General features: G+C 55.9%; 1 protein-coding gene across 1 annotated transcript in view; it reads right to left on the bottom strand.

The window, feature by feature from the left end:
- LOC307041209 (uncharacterized protein) overlaps window positions 1-7,500 on the bottom strand; it is an 87,339-nt gene that overhangs the window by 37,136 nt on the left and 42,703 nt on the right. The gene's annotated exons all lie outside the window — the stretch shown is intronic.

Raw genomic sequence — 7,500 nt, 5'->3', positions numbered from 1 at the left:
ACACAGCTGGGAGACCAGGGGACACTAAAGAGTGACGCACACAGCTGGAGACCAGGGGACACTAAAGAGTGACGCACACAGCTGGAGACCAGGGGACACTAAAGAGTGACGCACACAGCTGGAGACCAGGGGACACTAAAGAGTGACGCACACAGCTGGAGACCAGGGGACACTAAAGAGTGACGCACACAGCTGGAGACCAGGGGACACTAAAGAGTGACGCACACAGCTGAAGACCAGGGGACACTAAAGAGTGACGCACACAGCTGGAGACCAGGGGACACTAAAGAGTGACGCACACAGCTGGAGGCCAGGGAACACTGAAGAGTGACGCACACAGCTGGAGACCAGGGGACACTGAAGAGTGACGCACACAGCTGGAGACCAGGGGACACTAAAGAGTGATGCACACAGCTGGAGACCAGGGGACACTAAAGAGTGACGCACACAGCTGGAGACCAGGGGACACTAAAGAGTGACGCACACAGCTGGAGACCAGGGGACACTAAAGAGTGACGCACACAGCTGGAGACCAGGGGACACTAAAGAGTGACGCACACAGCTGGAGACCAGGGGACACTAAAGAGTGGCGCACACAGCTGGAGACCAGGGAACACTAAAGAGTGACGCACACAGCTGGAGACCAGGGGACACTAAAGAGTGACGCACACAGCTGGAGACCAGGGGACACTAAAGAGTGACGCCCACAGCTGGAGACCAGGGGACACTAAAGAGTGACGCACACAGCTGGAGACCAGGGGACACTAAAGAGTGACGCACACAGCTGGAGACCAGGGGACACTAAAGAGTGACGCACACAGCTGGAGACCAGGGGACACTAAAGAGTGACGCACACAGCTGGAGACCAGGGGACACTAAAGAGTGACGCACACAGCTGGAGACCAGGGGACACTAAAGAGTGACGCACACAGCTGGAGACCAGGGGACACTAAAGAGTGACGCACACAGCTGGGAGACCAGGGGACACTAAAGAGTGACGCACACAGCTGGAGACCAGGGGACACTAAAGAGTGACGCACACAGCTGGGAGACCAGGGGATACTAAAGAGTGACGCACACAGCTGGAGACCAGGGGACACTAAAGAGTGACGCACATAGCTGGAGACCAGGGGACACTAAAGAGTGATGCACACAGCTGGAGACCAGGGGACACTAAAGAGTGACGCACACAGCTGGAGACCAGGGGACACTAAAGAGTGACGCACACAGCTGGAGACCAGGGGACACTAAAGAGTGACGCCCACAGCTGGAGACCAGGGGACACTAAAGAGTGACGCCCACAGCTGGAGACCAGGGGACACTAAAGAGTGATGCACACAGCTGGAGACCAGGGGACACTAAAGAGTGACGCACACAGCTGGAGACCAGGGGACACTAAAGAGTGACGCACACAGCTGGAGACCAGGGGACACTAAAGAGTGACGCACACAGCTGGAGACCAGGGGACACTAAAGAGTGACGCACACAGCTGGAGACCAGGGGACACTAAAGAGTGACGCACACAGCTGGAGACCAGGGGACACTAAAGAGTGACGCACACAGCTGGAGACCAGGGGACACTAAAGAGTGACGCCCACAGCTGGAGACCAGGGGACACTAAAGAGTGATGCACACAGCTGGAGACCAGGGGACACTAAAGAGTGACGCACACAGCTGGAGACCAGGGGAAACTAAAGAGTGACGCACACAGCTGGAGACCAGGGGACACTAAAGAGTGACGCACACAGCTGGAGACCAGGGGACACTAAAGAGTGACGCACACAGCTGGAGACCAGGGGACACTAAAGAGTGACGCACACAGCTGGAGACCAGGGGACACTAAAGAGTGACGCCCACAGCTGGAGACCAGGGGACACTAAAGAGTGACGCACACAGCTGGAGACCAGGGGACACTAAAGAGTGACGCACACAGCTGGAGACCAGGGGACACTAAAGAGTGACGCACACAGCTGGAGACCAGGGGACACTAAAGAGTGACGCACACAGCTGGAGACCAGGGGACACTAAAGAGTGACGCACACAGCTGGAGACCAGGGGACACTAAAGAGTGACGCACACAGCTGGAGACCAGGGGACACTAAAGAGTGACGCACACAGCTGGAGACCAGGGGACACTAAAGAGTGACGCACACAGCTGGAGGCCAGGGAACACTGAAGAGTGACGCACACAGCTGGAGACCAGGGGACACTGAAGAGTGACGCACACAGCTGGAGACCAGGGGACACTAAAGAGTGACGCACACAGCTGGAGACCAGGGGACACTAAAGAGTGACGCACACAGCTGGAGACCAGGGGACACTAAAGAGTGACGCACACAGCTGGAGACCAGGGGACACTAAAGAGTGACGCCCACAGCTGGAGACCAGGGGACACTAAAGAGTGACGCCCACAGCTGGAGACCAGGGGACACTAAAGAGTGATGCACACAGCTGGAGACCAGGGGACACTAAAGAGTGACGCACACAGCTGGAGACCAGGGGACACTAAAGAGTGACGCACACAGCTGGAGACCAGGGGACACTAAAGAGTGACGCACACAGCTGGAGACCAGGGGACACTAAAGAGTGACGCACACAGCTGGAGACCAGGGGACACTAAAGAGTGACGCACACAGCTGGAGACCAGGGGACACTAAAGAGTGACGCCCACAGCTGGAGACCAGGGGACACTAAAGAGTGATGCACACAGCTGGAGACCAGGGGACACTAAAGAGTGACGCACACAGCTGGAGACCAGGGGACACTAAAGAGTGACGCACACAGCTGGAGACCAGGGGACACTAAAGAGTGGCGCACACAGCTGGAGACCAGGGGACACTAAAGAGTGACGCACACAGCTGGAGACCAGGGGACACTAAAGAGTGACGCACACAGCTGGAGACCAGGGGACACTAAAGAGTGACGCCCACAGCTGGAGACCAGGGGACACTAAAGAGTGACGCACACAGCTGGAGACCAGGGGACACTAAAGAGTGACGCACACAGCTGGAGACCAGGGGACACTAAAGAGTGACGCACACAGCTGGAGACCAGGGGACACTAAAGAGTGACGCACACAGCTGGAGACCAGGGGACACTAAAGAGTGACGCACACAGCTGGAGACCAGGGGACACTAAAGAGTGACGCACACAGCTGGAGACCAGGGGACACTAAAGAGTGATGAACACAGCTGGGAGACCAGGGGACACTAAAGAGTGACGCACACAGCTGGAGACCAGGGGACACTAAAGAGTGACGCACACAGCTGGAGACCAGGGGACACTAAAGAGTGACGCACACAGCTGGAGACCAGGGGACACTAAAGAGTGACGCACACAGCTGGAGACCAGGGGACACTAAAGAGTGACGCACACAGCTGGAGACCAGGGGACACTAAAGAGTGACGCACACAGCTGGAGACCAGGGGACACTAAAGAGTGACGCACACAGCTGAAGACCAGGGGACACTAAAGAGTGACGCACACAGCTGGAGACCAGGGGACACTAAAGAGTGACGCACACAGCTGGAGGCCAGGGAACACTGAAGAGTGACGCACACAGCTGGAGACCAGGGGACACTGAAGAGTGACGCACACAGCTGGAGACCAGGGGACACTAAAGAGTGACGCACACAGCTGGAGACCAGGGGACACTAAAGAGTGACGCACACAGCTGGAGACCAGGGGACACTAAAGAGTGACGCACACAGCTGGAGACCAGGGGACACTAAAGAGTGACGCCCACAGCTGGAGACCAGGGGACACTAAAGAGTGATGCACACAGCTGGAGACCAGGGGACACTAAAGAGTGACGCACACAGCTGGAGACCAGGGGACACTAAAGAGTGACGCACACAGCTGGAGACCAGGGGACACTAAAGAGTGGCGCACACAGCTGGAGACCAGGGAACACTAAAGAGTGACGCACACAGCTGGAGACCAGGGGACACTAAAGAGTGACGCACACAGCTGGAGACCAGGGGACACTAAAGAGTGACGCCCACAGCTGGAGACCAGGGGACACTAAAGAGTGACGCACACAGCTGGAGACCAGGGGACACTAAAGAGTGACGCACACAGCTGGAGACCAGGGGACACTAAAGAGTGACGCACACAGCTGGAGACCAGGGGACACTAAAGAGTGACGCACACAGCTGGAGACCAGGGGACACTAAAGAGTGACGCACACAGCTGGAGACCAGGGGACACTAAAGAGTGACGCACACAGCTGGAGACCAGGGGACACTAAAGAGTGATGAACACAGCTGGGAGACCAGGGGACACTAAAGAGTGACGCACACAGCTGGGAGACCAGGGGACACTAAAGAGTGACGCACACAGCTGGAGACCAGGGGACACTAAAGAGTGACGCACACAGCTGGAGACCAGGGGACACTAAAGAGTGACGCACACAGCTGGAGACCAGGGGACACTAAAGAGTGACGCACACAGCTGGAGACCAGGGGACACTAAAGAGTGACGCACACAGCTGGAGACCAGGGGACACTAAAGAGTGACGCACACAGCTGAAGACCAGGGGACACTAAAGAGTGACGCACACAGCTGGAGACCAGGGGACACTAAAGAGTGACGCACACAGCTGGAGGCCAGGGAACACTAAAGAGTGACGCACACAGCTGGAGACCAGGGGACACTGAAGAGTGACGCACACAGCTGGAGACCAGGGGACACTAAAGAGTGACGCACACAGCTGGAGACCAGGGGACACTAAAGAGTGACGCACACAGCTGGAGACCAGGGGACACTAAAGAGTGACGCACACAGCTGGAGACCAGGGGACACTAAAGAGTGACGCACACAGCTGGAGACCAGGGGACACTAAAGAGTGACGCACTGTCTCTGTTGTTGGAAACTTCCCTGAAATGTTTAATGGTCTTATTTGAACGATGTGGTCACATGACTCCTTCTGATGTCACTGCAGATATTTTAGTAGTAGTAGTTGCAGACAAAAAAAAGTTGACAAATAAAAAGTTAATTCCCCAAAAAAAGAAATGACACGTATGTTGTCGTCTGTTGCCAGCCTGCCTTCCCTCTCTGCTGTGTGTGCTAGGGAATCATTTGCTCTGGTCTTCAGCCTTCGACCCAGTTCATCGTTTTCTCCTCTCACTTTCCTTTCCCACGGCACAGGTCTACGGCCCGGGGTTCTGCTGCTATCTCTCTTAAGGGGGAGGAGCTTGGGTATTGCTGCTATCTCTCTTAAGGGGGAGGAGCTTGGGTATTGCTGCTATCTCTCTTAAGGGGGAGGAGCTTGGGTATTGCTCCTCGTCTCTCTGAGTCCTGACTCCATCAGAGCTCCAGCTCTCATCGTGTCTCTCTGAGTCCTGACTCCATCAGAGCTCCAGCTCTCCTCGTGTCTCTCTGAGTCCTGACTCCATCAGAGCTCCAGCTCTCCTCGTGTCTCTGAGTCCTGACTCCATCAGAGCTCCAGCTCTCCTCGTGTCTCTGAGTCCTGACTCCATCAGAGCTCCAGCTCTCCTCGTGTCTCTCTGAGTCCTGACTCCATCAGAGCTCCAGCTTTCCTCGTGTCTCTCTGAGTCCTGACTCCATCAGAGCTCCAGCTCTCCTCGTGTCTCTGAGTCCTGACTCCATCAGAGCTCCAGCTCTCCTCGTGTCTCTGAGTCCTGACTCCATCAGAGCTCCAGCTCTCCTCGTGTCTCTCTGAGTCCTGACTCCATCAGAGCTCCAGCTCTCCTCGTGTCTCTCTGAGTCCTGACTCCATCAGAGCTCCAGCTCTCCTCGTGTCTCTGAGTCCTGACTCCATCAAAGCTCCAGCTCTCCTCGTGTCTCTCTGAGTCCTGACTCCATCAGAGCTCCAGCTCTCCTCGTGTCTCTCTGAGTCCTGACTCCATCAGAGCTCCAGCTCTCCTTGTGTCTCTGAGTCCTGACTCCATCAGAGCTCCAGCTCTCCTTGTGTCTCTCTGAGTCCTGACTCCATCAGAGCTCCAGCTCTCCTCGTGTCTCTTTGAGTCCTGACTCCATCAAAGCTCCAGCTCTCCTCGTGTCTCTGAGTCCTGACTCCATCAGAGCTCCAGCTCTCCTTGTGTCTCTCTGAGTCCTGACTCCATCAGAGCTCCAGCTCTCCTCGTGTCTCTTTGAGTCCTGACTCCATCAAAGCTCCAGCTCTCCTCGTGTCTCTTTGAGTCCTGACTCCATCAGAGCTCCAACTCTCCTCGTGTCTCTTTGAGTCCTGACTCCATCAGAGTTCCAGCTCTCCTCGTGTCTCTCTGAGTCCTGACTCCATCAGAGCTCCAGCTCTCCTCGTGTCTCTCTGAGTCCTGACTCCATCAGAGCTCCAGCTCTCCTTTTGTCTCTGAGTCCTGACTCCATCAGAGCTCCAGCTCTCCTCGTGTGTCTCTGAGTCCTGACTCCATCAGAGCTCCAGCTCTCCTCGTGTCTCTCTGAGTCCTGACTCCATCAGAGCTCTAGCTCTGCTCGTGTCTCTTTGAGTCCTGACTCCATCAGAGTTCCAGCTCTCCTCGTGTCTCTCTGAGTCCTGACTCCATCAGAGCTCCAGCTCTCCTCGTGTCTCTCTGAGTCCTGACTCCATCAGAGCTCTAGCTCTGCTCGTGTCTCTTTGAGTCCTGACTCCATCAGAGTTCCAGCTCTCCTCGTGTCTCTCTGAGTCCTGACTCCATCAGAGTTCCAGCTCTCCTCGTGTCTCTCTGAGGCCTGACTCCATCAGAGCTCCAGCTCTCCTCGTGTCTCTCTGAGTCCTGACTCCATCAGAGCTCCAGCTCTCCTCGTCTCTCTGAGTCCTGACTCCATCAGAGCTCCAGCTCTCCTCGTCTCTCTGAGTCCTGACTCCATCAGAGCTCCAGCTCTCCTCGTGTCTCTCTGAGTCCTGACTCCATCAAAGCTCCAGCTCTCCTCGTGTCTCTCTGAGTCCTGACTCCATCAGAGCTCCAGCTCTCCTCGTGTCTCTCTGAGTCCTGACTCCATCAGAGCTCCATCTCTCCTCCTGTCTCTCTGAGTCCTGACTCCATCAGAGCTCCAGCTCTCCTCGTGTCTCTCTGAGTCCTGACTCCATCAGAGCTCCAGCTCTCCTCGTGTCTCTCTGAGTCCTGACTCCATCAGAGCTCCAGCTCTCCTCGTGTCTCTCTGAGTCCTGACTCCATCAGAGCTCCAGCTCTCCTCGTGTCTCTTTGAGTCCTGACTCCATCAGAGCTCCAGCTCTCCTCGTGTCTCTCTGAGTCCTGACTCCATCAGAGCTCCAGCTCTCCTCGTGTCTCTGAGTCCTGACTCCATCAAAGCTCCAGCTCTCCTCGTGTCTCTCTGAGTCCTGACTCCATCAGAGCTCCAGCTCTCCTCGTGTCTCTCTGAGTCCTGACTCCATCAGAGCTCCAACTCTCCTCGTGTCTCTGAGTCCTGACTCCATCAGAGCTCCAGCTCTCCTCGTGTCTCTCTGAGTCCTGACTCCATCAGAGCTCCAGCTGTCCTCGTGTCCTGACTCTCCATTGCTACAGAAGTGTCCCCCACAGT

This window comes from Notothenia rossii (genome assembly GCF_949606895.1).
Source record: "Notothenia rossii genome assembly, chromosome: 5".
Classification (NCBI taxonomy): domain Eukaryota; kingdom Metazoa; phylum Chordata; class Actinopteri; order Perciformes; family Nototheniidae; genus Notothenia; species Notothenia rossii.
This window is presented reverse-complemented; position numbering and strand designations above follow the sequence as displayed.